General features: G+C 39.8%; 1 pseudogene; it reads left to right on the forward strand.

The window, feature by feature from the left end:
* The first annotated feature begins 119 nt into the window (after positions 1 to 119).
* On the forward strand, positions 120 to 13,249 carry LOC101627912 (annotated as a pseudogene).
* The last annotated feature ends 2,365 nt before the right edge of the window (positions 13,250 to 15,614 follow it).

Consider the following 15,614-nt stretch of genomic DNA (forward strand, 5'->3'; position numbering starts at 1 on the left):
ATATATATTTGGGCTCTGATTTGGTAAGCAACTTACCCTGTCTTGACTTACCTTGTTTTAGAGTCCCAGGAAGAGAGACTGAGTTCTAATGAGTGATAGGCTCCCTCTATTCTGGAGGCATGGAGGTAAGAAGTCCTTCTATCTGCTCTCTGTAACTGGAAGCCCAGGATGGCTGGTGTCCATAGTTTCATTCCAGACCCAAAAGCCTCAAAATCAGGACCACTGATGTCTGAGGGCAGGACAAGTTGGATCTCCCAGGATAAGCAAGAGAGCACACTCTGACTTCCTCTGCCTTTTTGTTCTTGTGGGCTCTATGTTGATTGGAAGATGCCTGCTCACATTGGTGAGGGCAATTGGTCTTAATCTATTCAAATGCTAATTTCTTCCAAACCCATCTTCACACATTCACCTAGAATTAATGTTTCACGAACTGGGCACTCCTTAGCTTTGTCAGGTTGACACAAAGAATTAACCTCTGCATGAGTGGAGGGTAGCCCACCATTCATGGACCTTAATCTCTGTTTACCACTCCAAAGAGATTGAAAGGTAATCAAAAACCAAAGTGAAAGTGCAACCAAAGCTTCAATTGTATCTGCCCAGCTGTTAGTGGGCTACTGAGAAGCACAGGGTTATTAATTAGCTTGGTGAGAATGCTGGCTATTCATTGGTTAGTTTTTTATTTTTTCTCCCTCAGAACAAGTCAGAGTCTGCTTGCCAGAGACAGGCTGGCCATTCTTTTCTCCACTGGTCTCTAATAGGGGATTTTGCTCTCTCCCAATGAAATTTGTCAATGTCTGGAGACATTTTTGTTGCTCATAACTGGGAGGACATGGCTAAACATACCTCTCAATGTACAGGTCTGCATCCCCCTCCTCTTTTAAAAAAATTGCCTTATCCAAAATTTCTTTAGTATGAAGATTACAAAACAGTACTCTTAATTTTCATTCTATTCCAAGAGATCACATATGTAAATGATCAGGCTACCGCCCATCCTTTCTCTGCAGGGACAAATAGTGTGTGCTGGCAAGTGTGGCAGAGGCTCTACTTAATTCTCTAGTTTTAGCCATGTTTTTGAACCTATGCTTTATGAGAGAGCCTTTCATTGTCTTGTCTAGTGATTTAAAAAGTAATGTTTCCTCACATATGGTTCCTTCCAGTGTTCAGTAACAGAAGAAGTAGATAGTTTTTTGTAAAGAGACAGCCAAATACTTTTTTCTTGACCATCATAGATTTTTGGAACAATGACTCAACTGTATGTACTGTGAAAGCCACCACACACAGCATGTAAGCGAATATATATGTTCCAATAAAACTTTATTTATAAAAGCAGGTGATAAGTGGGATTTAGCTCAAAGCAATGATTTATTAACCCCTCCTCTGGGTCATGCTAATGTCTAGTTTTATCCACACTTAGAGCCAATTTTTTCATATTCCTTCATGTGTTCTAAAATCTCTTAATGAACACTTAATTGCCCCATAATCATAGATTCCTGTAGCTGAAGGATCTTTTTTCTGTAATCTAGAAACTAAACTGAAGTAAAATAAAATAGAATTTTAGAAGGAGGCAATAATAGTGAAGTCAAAACCACTCTTATACCTGTCTGTTAACTTCATTATTATTATTACTCTTGTTCAAACAACAAATGAACACATGCCCCTCTTTTCTGTCTCCTGCACTCAGTAAATCTCCTCTAGGTATCTTTGTATCCCTAGTTCTGATTTAGTGCTTACCTTTTAGCTTATATACAATAAATGTTCTTTGGGTGGAGGGAATGCTGGAATGTACTATGGAAGCACAAGTGACTTTTTCAGTTAGAGTTATAGTAAGTAAACATGTGCTTTAAATATGTCTATAACCTGAAAGCAAACCAAAAATATATAGTTGTAAGTTCTTCCACTCCATTCATCCCACCCCATCCCACATGGAAAACCATGTTAATAATCTGGTTGCGGCTCTCCACTTTTTCCCTTACATTCATGCGAATTTACACTAACACATAAGCACACTATTCAGTGTTTTTGATTGTTGATTATTGAAATGCCTTACTTTCCATTTCACTGCAACTTATAAGCTGTTATAAAGTATAGACTCTGGAGTCAAACTGATTAGACTTGAATTGTAGCTCCTTGATAACTACCTTTTTGATAAATTATTTAACCAAATTTGTGCTTAGTCCCCTTATTTGTAAAATAAAATTGGGGAAAATAGTACTTTGCATTTTATAAGATCATTTTGTACAGCACAAAATTGATACATCATATGCATTTAAAAAATGTGAGCTATTATACCTGCCATTAATAGTTAGAGGCCTAACTCATTTAAAAACAGCTGTATTAAAAGAGACAGTAGCCCAAATGAAGAGATACCCTACACATTGAGAGAAAATATTCACACTCCACACAGCTAATAAGGGGCTTATATGAAAGACCTATAAAAAGCATACACAACTCAACAGAAACAAAGAATCCAGTCAGAAAATGGGCAGAATATCTAAAAAGAAACTTTTCCCAAGAAGAAATGCAGATGACCAACAGGGAAATGAAAAAATACCCAACAGGGAAACACAAATCAAAACCACAATGAGAAATCACCTCACACCAGCAAGAATGGCCTATATTAAAAAAAAAAAACTAATGACAACAAATGTTGGTAAGGATGTAGAGAAAAAAGAACCCTATTCCATGACTGGTGAGAATGCAAACTGGTCCAATCCTCAATTTACTAAAAAAATGGATCTCCCATATGACCCATCAATTCTACTCCTAGGTATCTACCCAAAGGACTCAAAAACATCAGTTCAAAAGGAAACTTGCAGTCCTATATTCATTGCAGTACTGTTACAATAGCTAAGATACAAAAATAACTTAAATGTCCAAAAACAAATGACTGGATCAAGAAGATGTGATACATATACACAAGGGAATATTATTCAGCAATCAATAAAGATAAATTCATGCCATTTGCAGCAACATGGATGGAGCTGGAAGGGATTATGCTTAGTCAAATAAGTCAAAAGGAAAAAGAAAAATATCAGATGGTTTCACTTATAGGAGGCATAAAGGGAAACCAAACAAAGGGTAAGGGGGAAAAAATATAGCAGGCAAACTTTAAATCAGCAACATACAACAGGGGAGGCAGAGGGAGAGGGTTCAAAACAGGGGAGGGAAGAACACAAAGAGACTATAGTGACGTCAGATTCACAAGTGACTTGGTGGTGAGAATTTTATGGGGATTACACCTAAGGAGATACCAGTCATTGTATAGACATGGACAATAATGTAAATATATATATATATATATTTAATTTAAATCAGTTATGTAATATTTCATAAAATGGAAATATCAATTTTCATTTGACCATCCCTAATGATAGCCATTGGTGGTTACCACTTTAAACGTTTTGGGACTAAAGTCTTACTGCTTTTATTTCTATGGAAAGATTATTCAAAGAGGAATTTTGTGTCAATTTAATTGAATAGATTGATATGTGTCATAGGAAATGGAGTGTATATTCACCATGTCAGTGGATCTCAGAGGTTAGCTACTGCATAGAGATTATCTACTGCATCCTCTCTGTCCCAGAGACTGGGCAGTTGTTGTCAAAAGCCAAAAATCATATGAGTTGCTATGAGTCATCATCTGTCCTATCTTTGGTTATAAGTTCCAATAGGTGTTGGAGACCCTTTGTTCCCCGACCGCGGATTATTGGGGGGCAGAACCATGTCCGTTGTGCTCCCATCCCCCACCCCCTTACTTCTTTCCTCTTACCTTTCTCCTCTGGCTGCCTCAGTTCTATAGTCAGACTTCAGGGTCTCAAGGTGGGAGCGGCATTGGCAAGCGGAGATTCCTAAAAAAGGAGGAAAAAAGAGAAAAAGGGGAAAGGGGAGCGAGGAAGACACGGGAATCGGAGTTGGGTGCAAGTGTTCCTGTTCTGCCTTTAGCAGAAGTTTATTTTATGAATTAGGAGCAAGCAATGGAATGACATCAGCACATGAACTGGGCTCTTTTTTCCTAAGAACAGTTTAGGGTCGTATTGCCCTTTAGCTGAGATATAACATTCATTATTCTTAAAATCAATCTATTAAAGTTAAGATAGGTACATAAATTCATAAAATTTAAGACTAACATTGTTATATTTACTACAGTGTTGATTGGCTAAATAAAGTCCCTTTAAACCTTAAATGCTACTTAATGATCTTCATTCTCATTGAGACATTCTAGAGGGTAAAATAAAGTTGAGGGCTAGGGTGGTGGCTGGGCTGGAGATGTGAAGGGGGATAAGGTGAGGTCGCGGGCCAAGAAGAAGTTGTGAAAGAGGGTAAAGTAAGGTTGAAGACTAGGCTGGAGGAGTTTTCTAGTAGATAAATCACTAAGGGAGATAGTAAGATTCCTCATTTAAAGACTGAGCAATAAAAGCTTAAGTAAGAGAGTAGAGTGATAAGATTTGGGTTCTGGTCCGTGCAGTAAAAGAACTTTCATTATTTTTTAGCATGTTCTAGTACTGCCTTGTCTTACAATATTGATTGTGTTATAATTGTTTTTATTAATCAGTCAGCTGTAACATTATTTTTTGCTTTCTAGAGGAATTTTCTGTCTTGGCAGTGCTTGCTCACCAGCCAGGCAGTGCCTTATGAGGCTAAGGCAATCCGGTTGTAAGCTGATGGTTACTTAGAATATTTTGATATTACAAAAAAGGGAGGTCATAACATAAGTTAGCATGGAAATTCTGATTTTTCAGAGCACTTCGGTCTCTATCCGGAATATGTCAGTCTATAGAGATTGCATAGCTTGTGTCAAATAGGTTCTTTTGGTCTAGGATTCTAGGTCTTAATGGCTGAGAATTTTGTCTCTTCTGGATGAACTTATTTTAATAGCCATGCAGGTGTTGAAGAAATGCTCAGTGATGAGGGTACACTTACAGCCATCACTTTCTCCAGTATAAAGAACAACTATGTGAAATCAACATCTCTATAGAGTAGTTACAGAAAATTCACATGTATGCCTTTTATGACTTAGTTCATAACTTATTGTCCACTTGGAATCTATTAGCAATTCAAATAACCATGCCTGAATATGTCTCCTCCCTAGTACAAGACTGTAGCTTTTCTTTAGCAGAATTGCTCCTTTTTCTAAATTGGGCTCTTCTCCACCCCCAGTTTCCATTTTCTTTTTCTTTTGTATTTAGATCTCAGGCCCTTGGATAGGTTCACAGTACCACCCCTGAGGTTTAGAAATAGATGACTTTCAAATTGCCATTTCCTTACAACAAAATCAGTTTTTCTGATTTCAGGGACACAGCACCATGTTTCTGAAACAAAAGTGGTAATATTTCTTGACATGTTCCTCCTTGTCACTTATCTGCCTTTGTAATATGCATTTTTTAAATATTTATTGCTCCTCTCTGTGGGAAAAAAAATTATCTGGCTTCCTTCTGGTATTTTCTAGTGGAAATGAACACCAATATGCTTCCCAAAATAAATAGGCCTCAGGCACCCATGAACACAGAAAGGCACTCGACCATACAGAGGTATTTGAAACTCTTCTGTGCAATGACTTTTTTTTTTTGGTCAGTGTAAAAACAAAACAAAACAAGGAAGCCAATCCCTTAGTTTTTGTGGGAAAATAACCCATTCTAATAAACTGGTTGACTTTAGTATTTTTTGTGGGAGTGGCTCTTGAAAGCCTAGCAGAGCCCTAAAATGGACTGGTTTTCTTGTAGTTGCTTGACCTCTGTTCTACTGTTACACTGAGTTCGGATTCTGTCACATTCTATGTACATATGTTTTTCAAAACACTTATTTTCACTTCTAGTTTGTGGCCCTGGAAGCAGAAGGGAGAAAAGTATAAGGCTGCTCAGGTTGTTCCCTGTGGTCAGAGAACATGCTGCTGTGAAGGGTGACTTCCAGGAAGCTCCTGACTTCAGGTCTCCTTTCTGGATGTCTTTGTCCCTGGCCTGTTGTCCAAACCACAAGCTGACTTGCCAGCCCTTTTGACACACAAATGGGCTACTCAAAACTTTTCTAATTTCTTGTGAAAAGGCAAACGCTTGCCAATGCCAGGTTGTTCCTGTCTTGTCTTTTCTAATATCCATGCCATTCCAAATGCAGTTGTATAGATCTAAAAAAAAAGCAGACAGTATTTTATGTACAGGTGGAGTAAAATGTGCACATTAAAAGAGAGTGTCATTTTAAAAGGGTTGGAAATACCCTATTAAAGACAATGCAAAACAGGGCCCTCCCTGGTGGTGCAGCGGGTTAAAGCACAGCACTAAAGAAGCTAAAGCCACTTCAGCACATGAGTTCGATCCCCACCCCAGAGGTGATCCACATGGCGTGGCAGACCTCTCCTGACCTGCCCATTGCTCCCCTTAGCAGTGTGCTTAGTCCATCTGCCTCTTCTGCTCCCTGCTCTGTCTCTGATGAATCCTCTCACTGCCCCTGCACCTCTGGCCTGTACCCTAGTTCTGTATGCATAAATAAATAAATCTAAAAAAAAACTGTATACTTAACAGAGGATAAAACAAAAACAAGATATCCCCTAGAAGGGAGAGCTCTGTCCCTAGGGCTATGAGCTTTGAATTGATCTCCACCAGCCTAGAGAAAATAGCACAATGTAAATGGTAACTGATAGTTTCCATGTGAATGGTATTCCCAGGAAGTGGTCCTGAAAGATAATTCCTGGATAAAACTAGGTCTTTGGGAGGGAGAACATTACTAGAAAATTAGAACGAATACACTATACTTAATTTTCTGGAAAGCCAAGAGAGAACTTGACTCTGTGATTATCAAGGTAGAACTAAACAAACATATGACACAAAAATCCCTCTTTAGGATCACACACAGTAGGGGATAAGGCCCTCTCTGGTGGCACAAGGTTAGGAAGCAGCACTGTAAGCTAGCTGCAGCTGCTTCGGTACAAGTTCAATCCCCGGCCCCTGAGGTGATCTATATGGTGCAGCAGACCTCTCCTTTCTCACCTGCTGCTCCCCTCAGCAGTGTGCTTACTTGATCTGCCAGTTCTGTTCCCCACTCTGTTTCTGGTGAGTCCTCACACCACCCCTGCACCTTTGGCCAGTACCCCAGTTCTGTATTCATAAATAAAACTTTAAAAAAAGATGGAATAAAATTTATATTGCACATTTAGTGTGGCTTTTCCACACTGGAATACTAATATAAATATAGGCCTCAGACTTGTGAAAACTCTTGGGAAGTATTTAAATAAACCAACAATCAACCATAGACTAGTTTTATGACTTTGTGCTTGTAAAATTTTCACCAGGGGAAAAAAATATCCATAATGAAGTTTTTATTTGTTCAATATAGAAAATTACAAGCCTCATGAAGAAGTGATCAACTCATCTCTGAGATAGTCAGCAGATAATCAGGAGATTTGTGACCCTAAGAATATAAAAAATAAAATAATCCAAACAATCCTCTTTTTCTAAAAGAATATACACAGTGGAAGGTATTATTGATTGTGCACCAAATTTCTTACCTGGAACAAAATGCTACTTTTGTTTAGATTGTAAATAACCATGAACTTGAGGAGATACTGGCCTCCTCCCCAGCCTTATGAGACAAACCATAATTGTCTAAGTCAGTCATGGAAATTCCATCACCTTCTAATTTGGGAAAACATGTGACACAATTTTGGTCAACACGACATGGGAAAATTACTGTAGATATTTGACAAAGTCTTCATTGCTCATATAAAGTGACAGTTGCCCGAGGGTGAGAGGCTGAGAGCTGCTGTAGCCATCTTGTGACCATAAGGGGAAAGACAGAGGATGAAAGCCAAATATTTAAGCTTAAGAGCAGAAACTGAGATGCCCCTAGATTCTTCATAATAGCATTGGCCTACTGAATTTGATTATTTTTGTGCTGCCCTTCTCTGAATTTTCTATTATCTGGTCTGCATGCGTATAGCTTAAAGAATTTGCACTTGGCCTTTCATTACTTACAGTCTCAATCAAAGTAGCTAATGGATTATATCAAGAATATGAGGCAGCTATTAAAAAAAGAAAGAAAAAAGAGCAAATAATGTTTGAGAAGAATTAAATTTTTCTAGCAGTAAAGAACCTAAGTATTGCTTTGGTTCTCTCTCTCCAGAAGATGCTGGTGGTTTCCTCATCCCTGGGTTGCCAGCTTTACATCAGACCAGCTATTGTCAGACTATGCCAGAACACAAAACATGAATGGGGACAAGAAGTTCAATCTGGAAACATCAATGATGCCAAGACTATTGTAGATATCATCTAAGCATGTTTGGGGCCCAAGGCCATGATGAAGATACTTTTGGACCAAGGAGAAGCATCGTGACTACCAAATGATGCATTCTTCATGAGTTTCCAAGTCCAATATCCAGCAGCGAAGTCCATGACTGAAATTGACAGACACAGGATGAAGAGGTTGGAGATGGGACCACATCAGTGATTATTCTGGCAGTCTGTGGCGAGGTACTTCCTTGAGCAGCAGATGCATCCAATAGTGGTAGTCAGTGCTTACTGGAAGGCATGGGGTGATATGAATAGCACTCTTAAGAAAATCAGATCCCATGTCAATGTCAATAACTGAAATATGATGCTGAACAACATCAATAACTCCATTACTACCAATCAGCAATCAGTCGATGATCCTCTTTGACTTTCAGCATTACCCTGGATGCTGTCAAAACTGTATAGTTTGAGGATAATAGTTGGAAGAATATTAATTTCAAGAAATATGTAAAGGTAGAAAAGATACCTGGGCAATCATTGAAGACTCGTGTATCTTTTTTTTCTTTTAAGATTTATTTATTTGTGCATACAGAACTGGGGTATAGGCCAGAGGCTCAAGGGCAGCGAAAGGCTTCACCAGAGACAGAGTGGGGAGCAGAACAGACAGATCGACGAAGTACACTGCTGAGGGGAGCAGTGGGCGGGTCAGAAGAGGTCTGCTGCGCCATGTGGTTACCTCCCAGGCAGGTGGGGATCGAACTCATGAGGAAGTGGCTTTAGCATCTCAGTGCACTGCTTTAACCCGTTGCGCCACCAGGGAGGGCCAGAAGACTTGTGTATCTTATGAGGTGTCATGGTTAACAAGCATGTGACCCATCCACAAATGGGGAACACTTGCACCCTCATAACCATCCACAAATCCACAGCTCTCACGTTGTGCTGCTGGAGTCTTCTCTGGAATATAAGAAAGGAGAAAGCCAGACTTATATTCAGATCACATGAGAGGAAGACTTCACCTGAATCCTCCAAATGGAAGCAGAGTACATTAAAAAACTCTGTGAGGAGATTATTCACCTAAAACCTAACCTTGTCATCACAAAAAAAGGTCTCAGAGTTAGCTCAGCACTACCTCATATAGGCCAATTTCACAGCTATTGGAAGAGTTGGGAAGACAGGTAATAACTGCATTATTAGAGCCTGTGGGGCCTAGATAGCCAGCGAGAGGAACAAAGAGAAGAAGATGTTGTCACATGTAATCAGGGAAATGCAAATCAAAACCACAATGAGATACCACCTTACACCAGCAAGAATGGCACATATTAAAAAACAAACAACAACAACAACAACAACAAAAAACGACAAATGCTGGAGAGGATATGAGAAAAAGGAACGCTTCTACACTGCTGGTGGAAATGCAAACTAGCCCAACCACTAAGGAAAGCTGTGTGTGGGTTTCTCAAATCACTAAAAATTGAGCTACCATATAACCCAGAAATTCCACTCCTAGGAATCTATCCGAAGGACAAAAAACATTAATTCAAAAGGATGTCTGCACTCCTATGTTTATTGCAACACTATAATAGGTAAGATATGGAAACAATAGATAACTGGATCAATCCCATTGTGTGTGTGTGTATATATATATATATATATACACAAAAAAAAGATAAGCTCATTACCATTCACAGCAACATGGATGGAGGTGGAAGAGATTATGCTCAATGAAATAAACCAGATAGAAAAAGGAAAATACGGATGGTTTCACTTATAGGAGGAATGTAGGGGAAACAAATAAGGAATCAGGGAGGAAATAATTATAATGTATTAAAAAACAAAATTAACAGGCAACTATAAATCAGAGACACTCTGCAGTGGAGTGGGAGGGAGAGGGAGAGCATGGAGGGAAAAGCACAAGGGACTATGATAATGGTGCATGGGTGAACTGGTGGTGGGAATTTTTTTAAAAGATTTATTTATTTATGCATACAAGAACTGGGGTACAGACCAGAGGTGCAGGGGGGTGAGAGGATTCACCAGAGACAGAGCGGGGAGCATAACAGGTGTATCTACTGAAATACACTGCTGAGGGGAGCAGTGGGTGGGTCAGAAGAGGTCTGCCATGCCATGTGGGTCACCTCCCTGGCTGGGGTTTGGACTTGTACTGCAGTGGCTGTGGGTAGCTTCATTGTGCTGTGCTTTAACCTGTTGCACCATCCGGTAGGGCCCGGTGGTGGGAATGTTATAGGGACTACGGAGAGGAGAAAGCATGCATTGTACAAAAAGGAAAAATGATATAAATAAATATAAAATAAAAAAGAGCAAAATGTTGGCACAGGAGCAAACTTGTTGGAAATCAAGAAAATTGGAGATGAGTACTTTACTTTCATCACTGGACTCAAAGATTCTATGGCCTGCACCATCCTCTGGGGGCAGTAGCAAAGAGATCCTTTCAGTAGTAGACTGCAACCTCCATGGTGTCATGCAAGTGTGCTATAATGTCCTTCTGGACTTTCACTTGGTACCAGGACAGTCTGAGATGGCTGTGGCCACATCTTCATGGAAAAATCCAGGGCCATGGCTGGTATGGAGCGGTGGCAATACAGGGCTCCACAGGTCATCCCTCATGCCCTTATACAGAACTGTGGGGCTAGCTCCATCCATCTACTTACATCCCTTCAGGCCAAGCATGCCCAGCAGTATTGTGTGGCCTGGGCTATAATTGGTGAAACAGATCTTTGGTGGACATGAAGGAACTGGGTTATCTGGGAACCACTGGTTGTGAAGGTCCAAACATACAAAACAGCAGTGGAGACTGCATTTCTGCTATTGCAGAACTGATGCCATCAAATAATGATGGCATTATTTGAGGTCACAAAAAGAAGGGTAACAACCAGAGCCAGAAGATGGAGCTTCTGATGCTGGCAGAAGTGAGGGGTGGGCACGCCATCTTCAATGCACAGGACCAGCAGAGTGTCCTGCTCCCTGAGCCAGATTGTCAGGGACACCGTGGATGTCTTTGCTTGGAAGGGATCAGGTCGAGGGACCATCCTAGATCCCTTTCTGCCCCAGCTCAGTTTACAAAAGGCACTGACATGTAATTCTTCTCTGTTCTAAGCTCTTCACTTAGCTTGCTTCCAGTGATCAAATGTAAGTCAATGAAAACAGTTTTTAAAAAATATATAGGTTGGCCCTCCCTGGTGGCGCACCGGGTTAAAGCACAGCACTGAGAATCTAAAACCGCTTCCGCATGAGTTCGATTCCCGCCTGCCCTGGAGGTGACCACATGGCGTGGCAGACCTCTCCTGACCCGCCCGCTGCTCCCCTCAGCAGTGTACTTCGTCGATCTGCCTGTTCTGTTCCCCACTCTGTCTCTGGTGAAGCCTCTCGCCGCCCCTGAGCTTCTGGCCTGTACCCCAGTTCTGTATGTACAAATAAATAAATCTTTAAAAAAAAAATATATATATATAGGTATTGAAGTTTTTATAAACTTATAGAGCAGGTTAAACAGCACGTTAGATACAGCTGAAGTCACAGTAAAACAGACAATAGAGTCAAGAAATTGTGTAAAGTATAGCCTTACTAAGAGAATTATGAGGGAAAGTAATAGACTGAAGAAAAGAAGAAAAAAATGTAATTGACATAACTTCTCCAAAGGAGAATAACGAAAGTGACGGTGAGGAGGTAATTTTTGTTTGCTTAGGAGTAGAAATTTTTGGTACCTAATAAAACAGTTTTAATCTAACAATTTAAAGAATTTTTGGTAACTAATAAAATCAATTCTCAGACAAAAGAAAAATTATTAATCCTGAGTAGGATAAGCAAAAATACTTAATTCCTAAATGGGATCATCATAGTGAAAAGAGGAAAACCTTAAAAATAATCAGAGAATACAATATTATCAGCGAATAAAAGATGAAAAAAATATAGTGTATCTCTCTGAGTCCATTTACCACTGGCCTTCTTTAAGAATTCCTAATCTTGATTTCACATATTGAATAGAAATGTTTTGATCTAGCGTAAGAGGAAGGTTCTCACCAATGAGTTCCAAGTAATTTTTAGCAGTGACAAGGTAATTGGCACCTGACTAATAATCCTTGTGGTTAAAAATATATGTACATGTAATTAGCTGTTTTTAGACAATGTTTGATAGACATCTCAAGACTGTGATCCCTGAGAGAATGGAAACAGATGAAATGAGAGCCACAAACATCCTGAGTTTCTGCAAAGACAGGCTTTCTCCATGATGCTGCAGGGAATGATATACAGTCTAAGCAGAGCCTAGCAGTCTCAGTAGGTGAGGACAGAGGTTCAGTGGTGTTTGGTTTCCCTTTCTTCTCTTTCCTACTTGCTCTGCACTACAATGGCAGCTCCTTTCTCTTGGGCTGACAAGCCTGGCTCTAGGCAGTGACATCCTCCCACACCTGTTTGCAGCCAATGGCTGTGCTGTATGTAGCATCATGCTTCATGATGTGTTCTTCCACCCCAAATCCCCTCCCCCCACCCCATGAGCCTGCTGTACTCATTGATATTACTTTGTTTTCAAAATAGCTCATTAAGAGGCACAATAAATAATTTCATGCTATGGCACTTCAGTGGCTCTTAGGCAGTCCTTCGCCTACCCTAGACATCTCAGTAACACCCAGGGCACGTGGCTCGTGACTAAAACTCCCATCATAATAACAGAGCAGTGTCCTCCAGAAACCACTGGATACTGTCCATTACATCAGCTCATCAGTGACACTCCCCCCCCCCCCACCACCCAGCCTTCTCAGTTATCAAACTACTGGCCGGAAATCTTACCCTGTCAAGAGAACTTTACCCAGTTATTATACTTCATTCTCCTTCCTGATGTCTTGGGGCAGACTAGTCATTGGCTTACAGAAGAGCTCTAGGTTCATCTTTGTCCGCCATCTGAAATGTCTTCGATGTGTTGCATCCCAGATGACATCACTGATGCTTTGGGGAATCTCAACTGCCGAGTTTCAGCTGGTTCTCTTTGGCAGCACCCTGGCTTCTATGCAGGCCACATCTAACTTCCCAGGGCTTCTCCTTTCTCCTCTCTGCTCCTCCCTCTCAGAATCCAGATGTCATTCTTTGTACTCTTCACTCATACCACTGTGGCTGTTATAGCACTTACACTCTTAAGTCAGATAGGAAGTGACTGAAGAAGGGGGCAAAGAAAACCCATCTTCTCCCTAAGCAGAAAAGCAGAAAAAGAAAACACACAGACAAACATCCTATTAACAGAGAAAAATAAACTCCAGAAGGGAACCAAGAACTCCTCTCTTCCCTGGTGAGTATTTACATTATTACATTAAGGTTTAATATGCATTCAAATACTTTTACTAAATAGTATGCCATAAAGCTTTTGTTACATATTAAATGTAAACTGAAAGGAATGTAAACATATATATTGTTAATTATAAATACAGATAAGCAATTGCATAATAAATGAAAAAGTGCTTATTCAGAGGTATCACATTCATTTTACACCACCTACCTATTGTCGCATGGTAGAGTAGTTTTTTCTCTCTGAATATGTAAATAACTTGACTTGCCTTTATCCCTGACTGGGATCAGAAATCAGGGACACTGAAGAGGCTGGAAATCACCCAAACATCAGTGCAGAAAACAGGACCTCTGTATAGATTATCCAGAATTCTGTTTAGAATTCCTTGAATGTTGACCAAAAGCCATGTTGTTGACACAAAGGGTTAGATTTCATAAGACCAAAGGAGCTACTGCCAGGGAAAGACAATTACCCGTGTGCTGGGAAATGAACACCCTCCAGAGATGGCACAGGGTGGGACACGTTTCAGTCCTGACCACCTTGAGTAAGGAGAAATTATTGAGCACCCAGAGCATCTCAGAGAACTGAGAAAGGTCCTAATTTAGGAATGTGGCTAATTAGCACAAGTTGAAAAGTATAATAAAAAATAAAATTTACTGGATTGACTAGCCTATCAGTCCTATATTACAAATAAAAACATCAGTGAAATTGAAGACTTACTAGTAGGCATTGTCCCAAATAAAGCATAGATAGAAATAAATGCTAAAAAAAAAAAAAACCGGTGCCTAGGTGACCTTTGAGAAAATTTCAAGCAGTGAAAATATTGGGACTGCGAGTCCAAAAGAGAGAGGGTATATCCTTCTTCCTCTCCCTCCCCCCGCAGAATGTCTCTGATTTATAGTTGTCTGTTTATTTTTGTTTTGTTTTGTTGTTTTTAAAAAGATTTTATTTATGCATACAAGAGGTGGGGTGTAGGAACGAGATGTTTCACCAGAAACAAAGTAGGGAGCAGAACATGCAGATCTACTGAAATACACTGCTGAGGAGAGCAGCTGGTGAGACAGGAATGTCTGTGGGTCACCTCCCTGGCCCAGGATTGAGCTTGTGCTGCAGTGGCTGCAGACAGCTTCATAGTGCTGAGACTATACCCTTCGTGCCACCAGGGAAGCCCTTTGTTGTGTGTGGTTTTTAAAATTATTATTTTAAGGGCTTGCACTGAGGAAGTGTGGGAGGAGCACAAGGGATTATGGTGCAAGGGTGAACTGGTAGTGGAAATTCTATGGGGACTGCATCTGAGAAAAGAAAGCAAACGTTGTAAAAAGAGAAGGAAAAAGAAAAATGATGTAAAATATCTATAAATTAAAAAAGAAAAGGTATAGAACTTAGAAGAAATGATTGAATGAATTTGATGATAAGAATAAAACTCTATGTCCGAAAATTTTAATGAATTTCAGGCAAGATAAGCCTGAAGAAAACCATCTCAAGTACCATACTAATCAAGTTTCAGAGTATCAATGAAAAGTTGAAAATAATTAAAGTAAGCAGAGGAAGGAATTACCTTTTGATTTAGCAATATATTTGAATGAACAGCAGTTCTTCATTGCAGTATAGCTCAGTAATTAATGTTTTCCTTTATAAATTGCAATTTCTGTACAACTCAGGCTCATGAAGTTATATTTTCTTTTGGAAATAGTAGGGTTTTAGTTTTGAGATCTAGATCTTTAATCCATTAGGATGGATAATTTACATAGTATGATATAATGGCCAATATTTACTTTTTCTATTTAGATATAGACTCACTCTTGAACACTCCCCATTTTGTCATAGATCATGGACCCTATTTATGTAGATCTGTTACTGACTTTCTCTTGTACTCTACTTGCTTCTATTTGTGTGCCACATTCTTTTTTTTTCCTTCAGATTTATTTACTTATGCATATAGAACTGGGGTATAGGCCAAAGATTTAGAGGCAATGAGAGAATTCACCAGAGACAGGGTGGGGAGCAGAACAGCCAGATTGACAAAATACAATGCTGAAGGGAGCAGCGGCTGAGTCAGGAGAGGTCTACTGTGCCATGTGGGTCACCTCCATGGGCAGGATCGAGTT

Source organism: Condylura cristata, unplaced genomic scaffold (genome assembly GCF_000260355.1).
Source record: "Condylura cristata isolate star-nosed mole 26May11 unplaced genomic scaffold, ConCri1.0 scaffold00006, whole genome shotgun sequence".
NCBI classification, from domain to species: Eukaryota; Metazoa; Chordata; class Mammalia; order Eulipotyphla; family Talpidae; genus Condylura; species Condylura cristata.